The following is a 17862-nucleotide window of genomic DNA, read 5'->3' as shown; positions in this document are numbered from 1 at the left end:
GTGTTTTGTTAATAGATGTGATGGCTCCAACGACCAAGTATTGTATATACATATATATGTGTGCTCGAGCTTATACAGGTGATTATTTCCTTTTATATGCGACATGATGCTGTCCGAATCTCAAGTTGTCATAGAGGTATGCTGAGAAGTATAAGGTTATGAGATAGTTCTCCCAGGCCTCCTCGGTTACGGGCGCCAGTCCGCCTCAATAGGATTTGAGGTGTGTTACGTGGAAGTTGCGGATAAGGGTAGAAGGCTAGGATGAGTGTGTGAGTTGTAGCAAGTAGGTTGGATCCACTATTCAGGAGGGCCCAAGTGTCCCTGGTCTGTGAATGTTTATTACTACTAGGGGGTGTCGTATTCTGGATGCCCTATCGTTTATCTCTTATTTATTGCGCCTATTTATCTTATTTAGTATTGCTTGGATTTATACTTTATTTTATTTTTATTTTAATATGTCTTATTCCTTTTTATGTTATGTCATCCATCATGCTTCACTACACTATGGTTACTATTCACTACGTGGAGTCGGGGGTTTATCGGAAACAACCTCTCTACTTCTTTGGAGGTAGCGGTATGGACTGCGGACATTTTACCCTCCCCAGACCCCACTTTGTGGGAGTACACTGGGTTTATTGTTATTGTTGTTGTTGTTGGATATATATATATATATATCCAAATCTCATCCCTAAATGCAATTATCTTAGAATTTTTTTAATCTAAATTATATATATATATATATATATATATATATATATATTATAAAAAAATAATTTCTTTTACAAGCAAACAAAAGAAATAAAGAAAAAAAGAAAAAAGGTAAAGGGGAAAAAAAGAAAGAACACGTAGGGATAGATTAGTCTTCGTTTATTTTTCATTATTTACTATTAAAAATGTTTGAATAGATTTCAAAAATTTCTATCAATTAAATCTATAGATTGTATAAGATAAATATGCATGATGTTTGTAAAAAGCAAGGATAAAGAGGAATAAAAAAAATATTTTAGCAAATTGATAAGAGATTTAAATTTAAATTTAAATAGAATTTGAATTAGAATGAAATTCTATCTTTTAAACCTTTCTTACTATACCACTCCAACTTTTGAACCTTTGTATATATATATATATATATATATATATATATATATACACACACACACACTACAGGTTACATTCATATAATGTTAAACTTTCTTTCTATTTATTGTTGTTGTTAATCATTAACTTTATTCCTGAATTTTTCATATTCATCATTTTAAAAAAAATAATAATAATTTAATATTTTTATTTTTTATATGTAGATGCATGAATTTTCATCTTTATCTTAATATTCAGGTTATTTTGTTTACAATGATTTTATTTAAAAAAATAAATTATTTTTGCTATTTTTTTATTCATCATAATCCAACATGTATCTCCTTCACCATCATGTTCGGTTGCGTATATTTTTGTTAAAGTTCATAACAATTTCTTGAATTTATACTTTGTGATAGTATTTTTAAAATCGTATTATAAATATTTAATCTTAATCTTTGTATATATTTTTTATCCCAATGTATCTCAAATAACTTTGAATAGAAAACAAGTGCAAGATAGGATCAAAACTCAAAAGTAGGTAGAGCAGATGTGAACTATTTGATAGACAAAGTTTTTATTTCTCACAATTGATATCAGTTTGTGTATGTATTAAATGTATTACTGTTTTTAGAAGAAAACTCATAAATCAATATATAGGTCCATTTTACTTTACTTGAGTTTTCTTTTTAATAATTTTAGAAAAAAATTTGATTGTAAACAAATAAATTTAGATTTATAAAAAGTTATATAAATTTGATTATTCTTTCTAAAAAAACAGCATGTTGAATTGGTCAAACTACATAATTTAGAGATCTTAAATGAATGTATGAACATTAATTCTAAAAGATCTATGAAGGTAAGATATTTAGTGGAATGTTTCAATTGAAATTGCCTAATAAAATTTGTCATGTGAAATATATTCAAATTTAGTGAATTGAAAAGTGATAAATGCGTCAGTACTTTGCATGTACTAGTATGCAAGTGAGGTAGGCTGGATACAAATGGTTCATATGCATGAACAATACTAATTGACTGACTAACATGAACGTCAGAATACATGCATGACTACGTAACTGTAACTGAGATTGTGATAGGACTGAATACTGAGTTCTAACTACTGAGTTTACTGATATAGACATCTGAGTCACTGATGAGTGAGAAAGACTGATACTGTATTACTGAATATTGAGGGACTGATAATATGTTACTGATACATGAATAACTGTGTTTGACAGTTCTAATTATGAAGAACTGGTCTGGTTGACTGTATCTAACAGTCCTGAAGCTAAATACTGATAACATGAGTGACTGTATCTGATAGTCCTGAATCTGATGGAACTAGCTGAGTTTTATACTATATCTGAGTAATTGAATCTGAGATATTTCCTATCTAGCGGGTGATCTCTAAATTTGATGATACTGATACTGATTGACCATAGTTGAGATCAGCCCTATCTAATGGGCGATCTTGAAGTCTATTTATAATGATAAGGAGTGACTGTATCTGATAGTCCTAAATATGTACTACTGAGCTGAATTGACTGTATCTGACAGTCCTGATTCTATAACTAAAACTGTGGGATATATTCATCTAACCGACATACCCCATACTAAGCTAATTGGGGTTCAACCTGTAACCCCAGCTGGAAGGGTATCAGTACCGCACCACTGATAAAGACAACTGCTGTGGAGTCAGTCCTAATCTAGCGGGTGACCCCTGGGATCAGTCCTATACATTTAAATGCGCTAACGAGTGATCCCTGAGTATGTCAGTCCTATCTAACGGGTGACATCTCATACCTACGTTGGCTACGTAGTTCTGGAACTTAGGGATTGCTTTTAGGGATCTTAGTCCTATCTAGCGGGTCAGTCCCCATCCCTAGGCTCGCTCGATGCTGAATCCTACTCCCATCTAAAAGACACTGAACTGATTAACTGAACTGAGTTGATTAGCTGAACTGAGCTGATTAGCTGAACTGAACTAATGCTAGTGGTATTGTTTAGTAGAACTAAACTGAATTTACTGAGTTCCATTGACTGATGGAATGTACTGAGTTCTGAGGACCGACTGAGAATACTGAAGTTATTGAGACTGACTAGGAATACTGAGGTTACTGAGATCACTGAGATTACTGAACTACTGAGATTGCTGAGATTTCTGAGATTTCCTGAGTCACATGACTGACAGAGTTCTATGGATCATAGCTTGACTAAGGAGATCGTGAAAACATGACATGACTCTAGGCACACAGCTAAATATTCGGGTACAAGTACCCCCAAGACTCGATGAGAAGAAACTGACATAGCATGGATTACTTGAACAAATGACCAATAACACAATTCATAATTCATATATTGAAGCACTTTATCAAACATGTGATGTGGATAAGCTTGTACATATATGGGGATTTCATGATATCATACTATTGGGGCATTGTTCCTTCATCTAGGCATTTAATTATACATATGACAGGCATGGTACATGTCGACAACATTATACAACAATCAAACATCATGATTCATATCTAATTTCATCATCCAAGGGTTTTAATCCTAGGTTTACATGAATCTACATCATTACTAATCGATTACATATGCAATTTATCACCAAACATGGATTAGAATGCAATTAGTCATTATCAACATGAACAAGAGCAATCCAATCATGAAATTCATAAAGAAAATCTATAACTTGAATTTAGAAAAGAGATTCTTGGGCTTTATGGGCGAAAGGAGTCCATGAATGAAAACTACGCATACCTTAGCTTGTGATTCTACAAAGATTGACAGAGAGATTCTTGAAATTTGATGGTGAATTCCCTTGGAATTGAACCTTCTATGAAAACCCTAGGGCTTATTTCTAGAGAGTTTTTGAGAGTAATTGAGTATAAGTTGCTCAATTATGGCCAAAATCTCATGTTATAAGGCTTATATAGGGTGGGAAATTGACCCTTTTAACCCTAGGATACGTATTTAATTTCTGAGAAAATTTCTTGATTTTCATACTTGGCGCAACGCACCACTATCGCACTAAGTCACTGGAAAGTGACAAATGGGAAATTGCACGACGATGCGATGCGGAGCTATCACGTTGCCACCTTGTCTGTGATCTAAAAGTTTGACGTGACGTACCACTATCATGGAGCAATACTGAAAATTGACAATTGCCATTTGAGCTATCTCCGCGATGCGCTGAAGGCTCAGGTGATACACTGTCTCACTAAAAAGGCTCTAACTCTTCACCCGGATGTCGGATTTGGGCGAATTTGGTATCGATGGAAAGCTTATTTGATTCTCCACGTGATTAAAAGTAAAAATATTGAAAATATCACGTGTACAAAAGTAGATTCATCTTTCAAATAAAGTTTCTAATATTCTTGGAGAAACTTTTCAAGCTAGGAAAAGTACGGGGTATTACACACATTAAGTCATTGCTTCATCTAGTTGATAGAACCTTATGAGATTCTAAGTAATTTCGCACTTTGAATGACAAAAGATACTACTTGTGAAAATAATATCTTGTTGTATATTAAAATTCATAGCTGAGATTCATTTGACTATAGACATCATTAATTTAACTTTCTTTTTGAACCTTGTAGAGCAAGAAGTGTATGCGTTCACCTTTTGGGAGATTTATCATAGAATTCTGTTAAATGTAGTTTTAAAATATTTTTTTAGAAGCGTTCATATAGTGTTGTTCATAGCTTTGCCGAAGTATAACACTCAGTTGACATCTTAGTTTCAAGATTAAGATACAACACTCGGTTAACATCTCATATGTTAGATTGGATTTGTTTTTTAATTTTCAAATTTTATCATTAGCTAAAGTTATAAACTGAAAAAATCGAACCAAACTGAACTAAACCGACAAGAATCAAACCGACGGTTATTTTTTTGTTTGGTTTGGTTTGGTTTTAGAAATTTAAAAATCGACTAAGTTGGTTTAGTTATGATTTTGACCAATAATCGACTCAAACCGACCCATGAACACCCCTAGACATAAGTACAAACAAAATACTTAAAGATATTAATGATGGAACAGACAATGAAAAATTATGAACAATAGAATAAAGTTTGAAAGTTTAAAAGGAAAAAATAAATTCTATGTGCTTAATTTTGATCCGAAAGTTGTGAAATTTAAATTTTGAACTTAAATTTTTTATAATTGATGCAATTAAATACTTTTAGTGTTTGAAATAGAATTTAAAGATAGTTTTTTTTTAAAGTGTAGTTATTGTTGAGCTTATTGATAGACTAAAAAAAATGAACTTGAAATAGAAGGTAAGTAATATAATTACATGTCTTAATTGATTAAAATTACAAAGGTAAAAGTCCAATAACAAAATTAATAATTAATTTATATTTTATTTTTTTATTTTTTAAAAATTAGTCAATTGATCGAAATATGATTAAAGAATATACTAATTATTTTTTAAATGATTGAATTTTGAAATATGTCAATGTAATGCAATGAAATTAACCTTAAAATTTAAAAGTGAATAAGATAATATTATTTAATTAATATTTTATAAAAAAAAAGTGTTTCGCGCATTGCGCGGGTATCTATACTTCTATCTATACACCAGAATAAGCCACATGGCAAGCTATTGTTGAGCCACGTGGCAATTCTTAGCACAAAACTATTAAGTGTTGTAATAAAAACTTGGTATTAAAGAATATTAAAAATTTAAATTTGAAAATAAAAGAAGGCAAAAAAAAAGAGTCCTAACTAAGCTTCTAAACTTGAACTTGCAACACTTTCAGCAAGTAAAAAGAGGTGTAACCTAAAAAGAGGCATAACTTTCGGCAAGTTACAAAAAGCTTTTTAACCCAAATAATCCTAACTTTAAGAAATTAAAAATACATTTTAACCAGATAACAATTTTAAATTTTACTGATTATAACTAACTCTATAACTTTAGAGTTTTAATTTTATGTAAACTCTTAGTGTTTATAATGAATTAATTTGAATTTGAATTCTGAATAATGTTATCTCAACTCTTTTATAATTATCTCTTTGTAATTCAAAAACTACAATAATACTATAAATATATATCGATGTATTTCAAATTCATCATCAGAAAAAAATACTATTGGAGAATATATGTTCTATGAAGAATCAAAAAGGCAAAGCTAATGGGACAATTCAATTGTCATCAATTATCAGATTAAAAATTGTCAATAATAATAATAATAATAATAATAATAATAATAATAATAATAATAATTTAAATAGTTACATATTTTGAGGTCTAAGATGTTTTGTTTACACAGATCCTATTACTATATAACTAAAAACACATCTTATCCACAATAAATTTGAATTTAATTTGATTATAATTTTCTCCCTGATTTTAGATTTTTATTCTTATCTCAGCTCTTAGTCTTTATCTTGATTTAATTTGAATTAGAACTATAAATTGTGTTAATCCAACTTTTATCTTTATCTCAACTATGCAGTACAAAAACTAAAGCATCACTATAAATACATATACCACTACTTTCAAATTCATCCCCAAAAATACACAGTTGCCAATATCCAGTAAAAATTATCTACTAAAAATAACTTCATTCATGAGATATCAAATACTAAGATGCAATGGAACTTGAAAGTTCGCATAGTACGATTGTGACATGTTTTAGAATATGAAAATCCCGATAAGCTGTTATCGTTAGAAATGCTTTTGCGAGACGAAAAGGTATACATACTTGATGCATATTTTATTATAATAATTTTATTTTCTTTATAATATGCTCAACTTATGGGTTATTATTTGTTTGTAGGGTGATCGTATTCAGGTTTCCATTGGAACCTCCGTTTTCACTAAGCTCACCAAGGAAATTCAGGAACAAGGATTATATTTTATAAAAATTTTTATTGTTGTACCAAATAAGTCTAAAATCAAAACCAAAAATCACACAATAAAATTTTTGTTTACCCACAGAACAAGCATACAGAAAATAGATGATTCATGGTTTGTTCAAACCATCTTCAAATTTTGCCCATTTGAATAAATTATTCGATAATTATTCTTTTCAAAATTTATATATTCAGAACGTTTCATTAACTCTTATCTCATACTACCTTTTATCTCTGAAAAGATATTGGAGGAGAGATCATTGCTTATGGACCTGTACAAGAATACAAACAAGGCGATAAGTTCAGTGTCTTTATGAATGTGAAACTATAGGATTACGAGTAAGACCACAAGCATAATTATATGAGTTGGTGATATGATTGAAGCTGTCTAATTTTTTATATTATTAAATTATATATTTTTTTAAGGAATAAAATAATTGAAGCTACTTTCCGAGGGGAATTCATTCTTCAAATTCGTTTGCACTTGGAGGGATCTATCAATAAGCCCGTCATTATGGTGATGCAATTGGTACAAGCGCATAAATTTAAAGGTATTCAACTTTTCCTGTACATTTGAAATATTTATATTGAATATATTTATCATCATGTGAAAACAAATATACTCACAACTACAGGCAAATATTATGAGCGTAATTCTTAGACTGCTTCAAAACTATGGATTAATCCTGAACTGCTTGAAGTCGCCGAATTTATCTCCAGATTTATATAATCCTATACTCTTAATTTCTTTTTAGTAACTTAGATAATTTGTTATATGATATAGATTTTAGCAAACTTCAACACATATAGAATGGAAGATGTGCATGGAGATAAATTCGAGAGAATTAGTCAAATGTCCTCCCAAAATAACTCTTCTATTTCAGATGGGTTATCTTCTGGATCAATTGAAGTTAAAACTATCAAGCAATTAATTGAGTTCATGAATGTGAGTAACACTACTTCATTAATAATTTATAGTTTGACAGATGAATATTTTTTAAATGTGTTATTTTTAATAAAATATAGGAAGGGAGCTTTTGTGTTGTTGCGACCATAATACACTAGATCTTGATAAAAAGTGGTCATACTTGAGTTGCAAGGACTGTAATAGGAAGGATGAAAAAACTTGGCAATAAGTTTTACTGAAAAACGTGTCAAATGCTTGAGAATTCTGCAAATCACAGGTATGATAAATATCATAATTACATTTGATAATAGCAACATGAAATATAAAATTAAAAAAATGTGTCTTGCAGGTATAAATTATTCCTGAGAATAATATATGACACTGGCTTTATTGCTTTGTTGCTTTGGGACCAAAATGCAATGAAACTTATAGGGAAGACTGTCAATGAATTAATCAAAGAATTAGTCAAGGTAAAAAAAAAATATTTGAATCTTTTTATTTAGTATATCATTTCTAATATCACTATTTATTTTAGAATGTTGATGTTGCTGGTACGCCATCATATCCATTGGAGTTGGATTATATTTTGGATAGAGAGGTTATATTTAAAGTTGACGTCAAGAAAGACAACATCAACAAATATGACTAGGTTTGCACTCTTCTTAATTTTGGTGATGATAAAAATTTCATCAACCAATATCGTCCTCCACCAAGTGAAGATACATGCACTGTATGTTATATTAGTCACATGAATTTCAGACTAACTGAAATTATTTTATTAATGTTAAAATTTATCACCTCAAAATATAAATTGTTGCTGATAGTATTATTTTTCTTTCATAGTATCCAGAGTTCAACCATGAACATCTTGCATCTGGAGATGACGAATTAAAGGTGATAGCATGTACTTATTTTATATACATACATACATATATATATACATACATACATATACATACATACATATATATACATACATACATATATATACATATATACATATATATATGCATACATACATACATATATATACATACATACATACATATATATATATAGGATTCTGTAGCTGAGAAGGATGTGATCTCTATTTCAAATACCCCAGCAAAGAGAGGTATATCCGAAAGTGAATCATCTGTTGTAGAAGTTGATGATGATCCCAATGCACAACTTTCAAGCAGTAAGGCCAAAAGAGTCGTAAAAAGGAAGAAAATCACATGAGTCTCAGCTCATTTAGGAGACTTGAATAAGATACATCCAGTGGGATGTCATATTTTCTATTTTAATTTCAGCATCTAAGTTTTATTATGGACAAAATATTTTGATGGTGCCAATTACAAGTTATTCATGTTTTAATATTGTCTTATTGCGATATATTTTCTCTGCTCAATAATAATATTGTCTTATTGTGATAATTTTCAACCAAGACACTACTTAAAGCTCATGGTTCAGTATCATTCTCCTAGATAGAGGACATCAAGAACAGTAATATAGACTAATATTACAGTTTGAAATAAATAAATATTAAACTTACAAGTTCAAGCTCTCGGATGCTGCGAATATCCTTCAGAAGGTTAAACATTTTGTTGTTAAATTGCAAATAAATTTAAGAACTTTAATTACCAGTTAAAAATGAACCACGCTATGGCTGCAAAATCACCAGTTGCATGCAAAAGAGATCGCCTCAGTTGCAATCCATCTTGGGACATGCCACACCAATATATGGGTCAGACTGTCCTCACTCCCTAATTTTGTTACCACATAAAGTAAAACATTATCATTATCACAACCTCTTTTGTACAATTACTCAGAAAGGAGGAAAAAATGCATATACGGTTAGATTTATGGCTTAAGCCATAGATTAAAGAAAATCCATGCATATGTTTCAACTATAATAGTTGTTGACCAATGTTGTTTGTCTATTTCATGAACAAGGGCTGCTGCTTTAGTTGCTATAAAGAAGATCATTGGCACAACAGAGAGGAGCAACCACCCGTAACAGAAAACCCCTTCTCTCCATTTACCTCAATTCTCCTTTTGGGCTAATACTTTATTTTGGAAAATTCTTGGCTCTCACCTGAAAAATTCCCAATTTGAGACACTTTTTAGAATATCAATACAATACAATAGGTAACAACTATTTCTAAAGAAGAGATACGAGAGTAAAATTTAAGCTCCGATGTGTTGAAAAAATAAAGAGAATAAAGACAATGTCGTTGTTGCAAACCTCATGGTTCAGTACCATTCTCCCAGATAGTGGATAATGGACACCAAGAACAATAATATAGACTTCACATTACAGTTAGAAAGAAATAAATATTAACCTTACAAGTTCAAGCTCTCGGATGTTACGAATATCTCTCGAAAGATTAACCTTTTGTTGGTATCCTATAAATTAATTCAAAACTTCAATTACCAATTGAAAAATCAACCATACCATGGCTACAAAATCACCAGTTACATGCAAAAGGGGAGGCCTTAGTTGCAGTCCGTCATGGGACATGCCACGTCAATAAACAGGTCGGACTGTCCTCAATGCTCAATTTTATTAGAACAGAAAATAAAACATTATCATCACAAACTTTTTTGTACCATTACTCAAAAAGGATGAAAATATGCACAAAAAGTGAGATCTATGGCTTAATCCATATATTATAGAAAATCTATGCATATTTTTCAATTGTCATAGCTACTGACCAATGTTGTTTGTCTATTTCATGAACAAGGGTTGGTGCTTTAGTTGCTAAAAACAAAATCATTGGCACCACAGAAAGGAGAAACCACCATTAATAGAAAACCCCTTCTCTCCATTAACCTCATTTCTCCTTCTAGGCTGATACTTTTTTTAGGAAAATACTTGGCTCTCACCTGAAAAATTGTAATACCCCATATGTTTCTAAGCTAGGAGACGAACCATTTTTCCTACGTATGAAACCTCCTATCCCGTGAGTAGCATTTTAGTGCATGACTTACAATGAGTATCCTAGTAATAAGATATCTTATGATACATTAAGCATGTTCATATGAGTCACTTAATGTAATACATTCTAAGAGTTTTTGAATCCATCAAGTTTTAGTGTTTGATTTTGCAAGGGTTATGTTTGAATGAGTATAACTAGATGTTAATATGTTATTTTGGCTGATTTAAACCCACCAAATTGTAGAGAATCAAATTATCTTTCCAATGATACCAATTTTGCCTTAATTCAATATCCGAGCGAAAAGTTATGCCCATTTTTATGAGAGACAGTAAGCATAGGCGATTGGTTAGGCCCCGCCTAACCTAGCTTAGGCAATCACTTGGGCGCCGCCTAATTCAGTTCCAGGTGCCAAAAACACTCCGTTTTGAGTTATTTTAAGGGTAATTAAGTCTTTTAACACTCCTTATACATCCCTAAACTTAGCCCTACGAAATATATAGCTTCTAAACACATTAAAACCCTATTAACATCTCAAAGCTCATCATCCAAGAGCACCATAGGATAAAAACAACTAGGGTTGCACAATCAAGCTTGAAGATAAAATTTCAAGGAAATTTCTCCATCAATCATCAAGAACCTCCCTTCCAAGGTATGCATAGTGTTTATCCACGAATTCCTCTCATCCGTGGAGTTCAAGAATCAATCTTTAAAATACAAAATCTTGGTTGATTGTGGTGATATGATCATACCCATGTTGATACTTTTTTGTTTTTCTATATAATAGTATTATGACTGTATATCTCATGAAAGTTATATTGTTAGTTGAAAAATATGATCTTTAGATAGATTGATAGAATGCAAGTATGAAATCCACCTCTGCCTTAAAGAATGCATGCAAGGTGTTTGATAAAATCCCTAGTATGTTAGAACTTCATATTTACATGATTTCATGATATCTAAATAACAAGTTCATGTTAGTCATACACTCCAATATAAATTTCCATGCAAATTATGTGTTGTTATTGTTGTGGTATAAAGCATGTATGATAATGGAGATATAAATTATGTACACAAGATATATCCATGCTTTCCCTACCATGTTTGAGATGTTGAATAAATACATGAAGTATAATATCCCAAAATCATTACAATATGAACTAAACGTTACATGTTGCCGTTCTCTTACGCTTGAATGGTTTCCATGCGATTGCTATGAATAGTATATATTGTCGGAATGCCCATGATATTAGAATATGAGATTTATGACTTGATTATAAGCATTCCTATTCATGATAGATATTATGATGACCATGTACTTCATGAAATCCCCCACTCATGTATTATGGATTTTTATTGATGGTCGTGTACTCAAGAAATTCAAGTTGTGTCAGTTTCCTTCCATCGAGTCCTGGGGGTACTACCCAAAAAATATAGCTGTGTGCCTATAGCCATGTCATGTTTTCACGATACTCTAAGTCAAGACCCGATCTATAGAATTCAGTTAGTCATGTGACTCAGGAAAACTCAGAAATCTCAGTAATCTCAGTAGTCCAGTAATCTCAGTAATCTCAGCGCTCAGTAACCTCAGCAACCTCAGTATTAACAGTCAATATCAGTAACTTCAGTACTCTCAACTAGTCCTTAGAACTTAGTATATTCCTTCAGTCATTGGAATCTAGTAAACTTAGTTTAGCTCTGCAAAACAATACCACTAGTATCAGTCCAGTTAATCAGTATCAGTTTAGCTAATTAGTTCAGTTCAGTTATTCAGTTCAGCGTAGTTATTCAGTTCAGTGTCCTTCAGATGGGAGTAGAAGTTAGCAACGAGTGAACCCAAGGATGGGAACTCACCCGCCAGGTCAGGGTGTGATTCTTAGTAGTCATCCTTGTGTTCCAGAACTACATAGCCAGCGTAGGTTGAGACATCTTAACCCGTCAGATTAGGGATGATGAGGTGTGTTAACTCGTTAGTTTAGGGTTCCCACCATTCTCATTGAGTACCTGTCAGTATAGGGTTCTCAAAGCTGTCCTTACCAGTGGCGCGGTATTGACACCCCTCCAGTTGGGGCAGAGATTGGACCCCAGCTTAGCTATTATAGCATATTTGGGGTATATCGGTTAGATAAATACTTCCCACAGTTTTAGTTACAGATTTTAGGACTATCAGCTATAGCTACCCAGTCTCAGTAAAGAACTCAGATAGTTCTTCAGATTTCAGTATATTAAGACTGTCAGATACTGTCAACTCAGGAATAAAATTGAACTCAGATAGTTTCTTTCAGATTTATGGACTGTCAGATACAGTCATTTATGTTATCAATCACAAAAGTTATCAGAACTCATGCTATCAGTACTCAACTTCAGGACTATCAGATACAGTCAATTAGACCAATTTTTCATAATTCGAACTATCAGAAACAATCATTCCTTTATCAGTAATATAGTATCAGTCTCCCAGTATTCAGTAATACAGTATCAGATCCATCACTTATTACTGATTTACATATCAATATCAGTAAACTCAGTCTTTTAGAATCTCATTATCAGTACACTCATGTTGTCAGTATTCAGACTCAGTAGTCAATATCTCCACGAGTTCAGTTACAGTTACGTATGCATGCATGTACTCTCACGTTCATATCAGTCAGTATTTTTCATGAATATAACTCTTTGTATTTAGCCTACCTCACTCGTATACTCAGTACATTCAGACGTGCTGATGCATTTGTGCTATGGTGCTTTCTCTTATGTTACACCATAGGTTCAGAGGCATGAGCTCCAAATCAGCAGTAGATTCCAGGATCAGTAGTCAGAGTTAGACGTGAGTCCTCATTCTTCGAGGACATGATAATGTCATTTCTATTTCAGTTTTTAGTTTATTTCAGTTGTTGGAGTTAGTTGGGGATATGTCCCATCAACTCCTTATTTAGTTCAGTTAGAGGCTTTCAGACTAGATGTCAGATTAGATGTTCAGACTTTAGTATTTACGTTTCTTTTTGGTATTGTTATACTATATTTTTTAGATATGTATTAGTATTGAACCTTATGGCCTTACAGTTCATGTTTCCACATATTTTATGAGATATTATGCAGTTTAAAGGTACAGATATCAGTCATGGGTTAGCTTGTGGTCCCTCGGGGTCATGAGCACCGTGTAGCATTCTGGTTCAGCAAATTGGGGTGTTACAAACTTGGTATCAGAGCCTATGGTTCAACAGTGTCCTAGAAAGTCTGAAAGCTGCATTAAGTATTGTCTAGTACATGGGCGTGTTGTGCACCACACTTATGTGCAGGAGGCTATGAGATGTTTTAGGAACAGTTTCCCTTCTTTCATGTCTCAAGATCGTTCTATGGCAATTTTCTCTAAGGAACCCATGTAAATTCATATTATGCACCCCTCATGTTTACTTTACCTTACTTTTAAGGTAACAAAAATAGTATAGTCAAAGTCCTAAAGATTGGGCTTTCTCAAACAGTCCCTACAGTCAGTTATGGGATTATCCACAGACTCAAACAGTATCCCACCAGTTCATTATTGTTCCAAGGTCGTACAGATTTTATTCATGATCATGAGAACTCATTCTTGAACCCAGAAGTTTAGCAGTAGTAGAGTTGGGATAGTATTATTCTATTTGATCAGATTATGTATTCATGGGGTTTAGATTAGTAGGCTTGAACAGTGCGAACTAAACACTTAAGTTTATTGACTCAAAATTAAGCATGAAGGAATGAATGTGATATTAGCAGTATATGAGGAAATAGAATCAGATAATGTATTTAGTAAGACAGACCGGTGTTGAACATAATGTAGGTATGTGATGGTAGATCAAGTACCTAAGCCAGGCCCTCAAATTTCAGTAGTAGAGCCAGTATGTATAGAAAGCAGTAAGAGAAGACAATTCCAGACCCATTCTCATCTCAGTACAGAGTTTTTCACTTCAACTATCACGAAACTAACTCAGGCATTACATACCAACTCTATGGTCATGAACTATTATCATGTATGAATTCAATTTCCAGCATAAGGAGTCCCTTTTACTCTGCAGTACGAGTCATATTTCATGAGCACAATATACTGTCACGCACTTTCCACGGGATCATGTGCGCCTTCAGTTCCCAGTATAAGGGATTCAGTTCCAGCTCCCTCAGTATTACGAATTATGTCCCACGAGTGCAGAAACTCTAGACTCAGGTCATGAAGCTCATGAATCATGTACGCATATCATGCTTTCTAGTATACTTAGCTTCCATGACTCATGCTATGACTCTATAGATCAGATACATTTAGACTATGTCATGTATATCCTCAGTTTAGACCTTATTGGTAAATCCAAACTATTGATATTTTATTCCTCAAGTTTCAGTCATGTGTCAAGTTTAGTTTGTATCTATTCATGTTTCAGGTCCTCCTGATTTACTCCTCCAGTTAGCTCTCCCTATGGAATAGTGTAGTGATGAGCAGTTGTTTAGATAAGAAAAGATTGTTACATGCTTACTTTGCATGAGGGTGTAGTTGTAAAAATAGGCTTGAATGTCATGATATATGTGCAAGTAAGCATCTAGAAAGGGGTTGTATTTAGAAGTTGGGAAAGTACAAAGTGTAAGTGTACATTTAGATCCTTGACTTATGTGAGTCCCCAGCAAGTAGCCATTAAAAACTCAGTTGCTAACTTAATTATAGTTTCAGTATCCAGCACTCAGTGATCAGTGTTCAGTCCTTGAATTCAGTACTTTTATACTAGCTATAGGCTTAGTTATAACGTCATTTTTAGTTCAGTAACCAGATTTGAAACTCAGTTCAGTTCCAGACATGCTTGACCATAGCATTCAGGTTGTTAGTACTCAGTTATCAGTGTTTTAGTACCCCAGTTTATAGAATACCTTAGAGCCATGTTATACGCTTGATCTCGCATTCACAAATAATACAGACTTCATGAATACATGCTCAAATACGTCATTCTACTCAGTTAATCCTTATATCCTATTCATAAAACTAAAAAAAATCTCAGCCTAGCTATTCAGACTAAGTACAGTTTAGATTTGCAGATCCAGTATTCAACTATTAGTTATTCAGTTAATCAGATAAGTTAGTATATTTATGCACTCATGTTCAGCTCAGTTCATGTATCATGTCTCAGTTTCAGATCCTAGTTATTCAGTCATGACTCAGTTCCTAGGTGTCTTGCGAATCGCCTCAATTTCCCTCAGTAGCTCATCCAAGTCAGTATTCTTTGAGGGACATAGTGTCCCAAGGGGGTGATACATCATACCCCCAAAATTTCATGACATAAACATGCTGCTCTATTTTCTTTTGATGAATCCAGTTTGGAGAAGGGGTACTCATAAGTTAACCCTCAAACTCCAACTTCAGTCGTATGCCATGTTTTCAAGATTTAGTTCAGATCATGATATTCAGTATATCTACCACATCCCAGACTCAGTTATGTTCTCATGTTTCCGATCATGCATATGGAGTAATTAATCTCAAACTTATCGGTATTATTAGTTCAAGGTAATAGTTTTCCTTAAAATTACTTGTTCTCATGTTCATATTTCAGTACCAAACTTGGTATTCAATTCCATGCTCGGTTTTCAGTTCAAACTTGATACCTTTACCATTGCATGTTCATGAGTAAGTTTAGTCATGAATTCACGCATCAGATATGCGTGACCAGCTCATCAATACTTTCAGTCATGCATTCATGTATCATGTCAGTCATATAATAATGCATTAGATATGCATGGATTCATCCTTTTAGTTGTGCATCAGATATGCATTCTCATTTTGAGAAAACTCACTTTATTAGAATCCTCAGTCTTATATTCATGAATCAGCTTCCCATGCATCAGATACGCATGTTCAGTATATTGAGCTCAGCTTTCAGTCATGCCAGTCATGAACCCATATTTCAGTAGTGTATGTCTTGTACGTACTTCATCTTATCATCTCTCCCGCTTCAGTTAATTTCCATTTGAGGACGAATGTTTCTAAGGGGGAGATATTGTAATACCCCATATGTTTCTAAGCTAGGAGACGAACCATTTTTCCTATGTATGAAACCTCCTATCATGTGAGTAGCATTTTAGTGCATAACTTACAATGAGTATCCTAACAATAATATAGCTTATGATACATTAAGCATGTTCATATGAGTCACTTAAGGTAATACAAGCTAAGAGTTTCTGAATCCATCAAGTTTTAGTGTTTGATTTTTTTGCAAAGGTCATCTTTGAATGAGTATAACTCGATGTTAATATGGTATTTTGGCTGATTTAGACCCACCAAATTGTAGATAATTGAATTAGCTTTCCAAAGATACCAATTTTGCCTTAATCCAATACTCGAACGAAAAGTTATGCCCATTTTTGTGAGAGACAGTAAGCATAGGCGATTGGTTAGGCGCCGCCTAACGTAGCTTAGGCAATCACTTGGGCACCGCCTAAGTCAGTTTCAGGTGCCAAAAACATTCTGTTTTGAGTTATTTTAAGGGTAATTGAGTTTTTTAACACTCCTTACACGTCCCTAAACTTAACCCTACGAAATATATAACTTCTAAACACATTAAAACCCTATTAACATCTCAAAGTTCATCATCCAAGAGCACCATAGGATAAAAACAACTAGGGTTGCACAATCAAGCTTGAAGATCAAATTTCAAGGAAATTCCTCCGTCAATCATCAAGAACCTCCCTTCCAAGGTATGCGTGGTGTTCATCCACGGATTCCTTTCGTCCGTGGAGTTCAACAATCAATCTTTAAAATACAAAAACTTGGTTGATTGTGGTGATATGATCATACCATGTTGATACTTGTTTGTTTTTATATATAATAGTATTGTGACTGTATACCTCATGAAAGTTATATTGTTAGTTGAAAAATATGATCTTTAGATGGATTGATAGAATGCAAGTATGAAATCCACCTATGCCTTAAAGAATGCATGCAAGGTTTTCGATAAAATCCCTAGTATGTTAGAACTTCATAGTTACATTATTTCATGATATCTAAATAACAAGTTCATGTTAGTCATACACTCCAATATGAATTTCCATGCAAATTATGTGTTGTTATTGTTGTGGTATAAAGCATGTATGAT

This window comes from Capsicum annuum, chromosome 7 (assembly GCF_002878395.1).
Source record: "Capsicum annuum cultivar UCD-10X-F1 chromosome 7, UCD10Xv1.1, whole genome shotgun sequence".
Classification (NCBI taxonomy): Eukaryota; Viridiplantae; Streptophyta; class Magnoliopsida; order Solanales; family Solanaceae; genus Capsicum; species Capsicum annuum.
The sequence above is the reverse complement of the archived record's forward strand: the minus strand, read 5'-3'. Positions refer to the sequence as shown.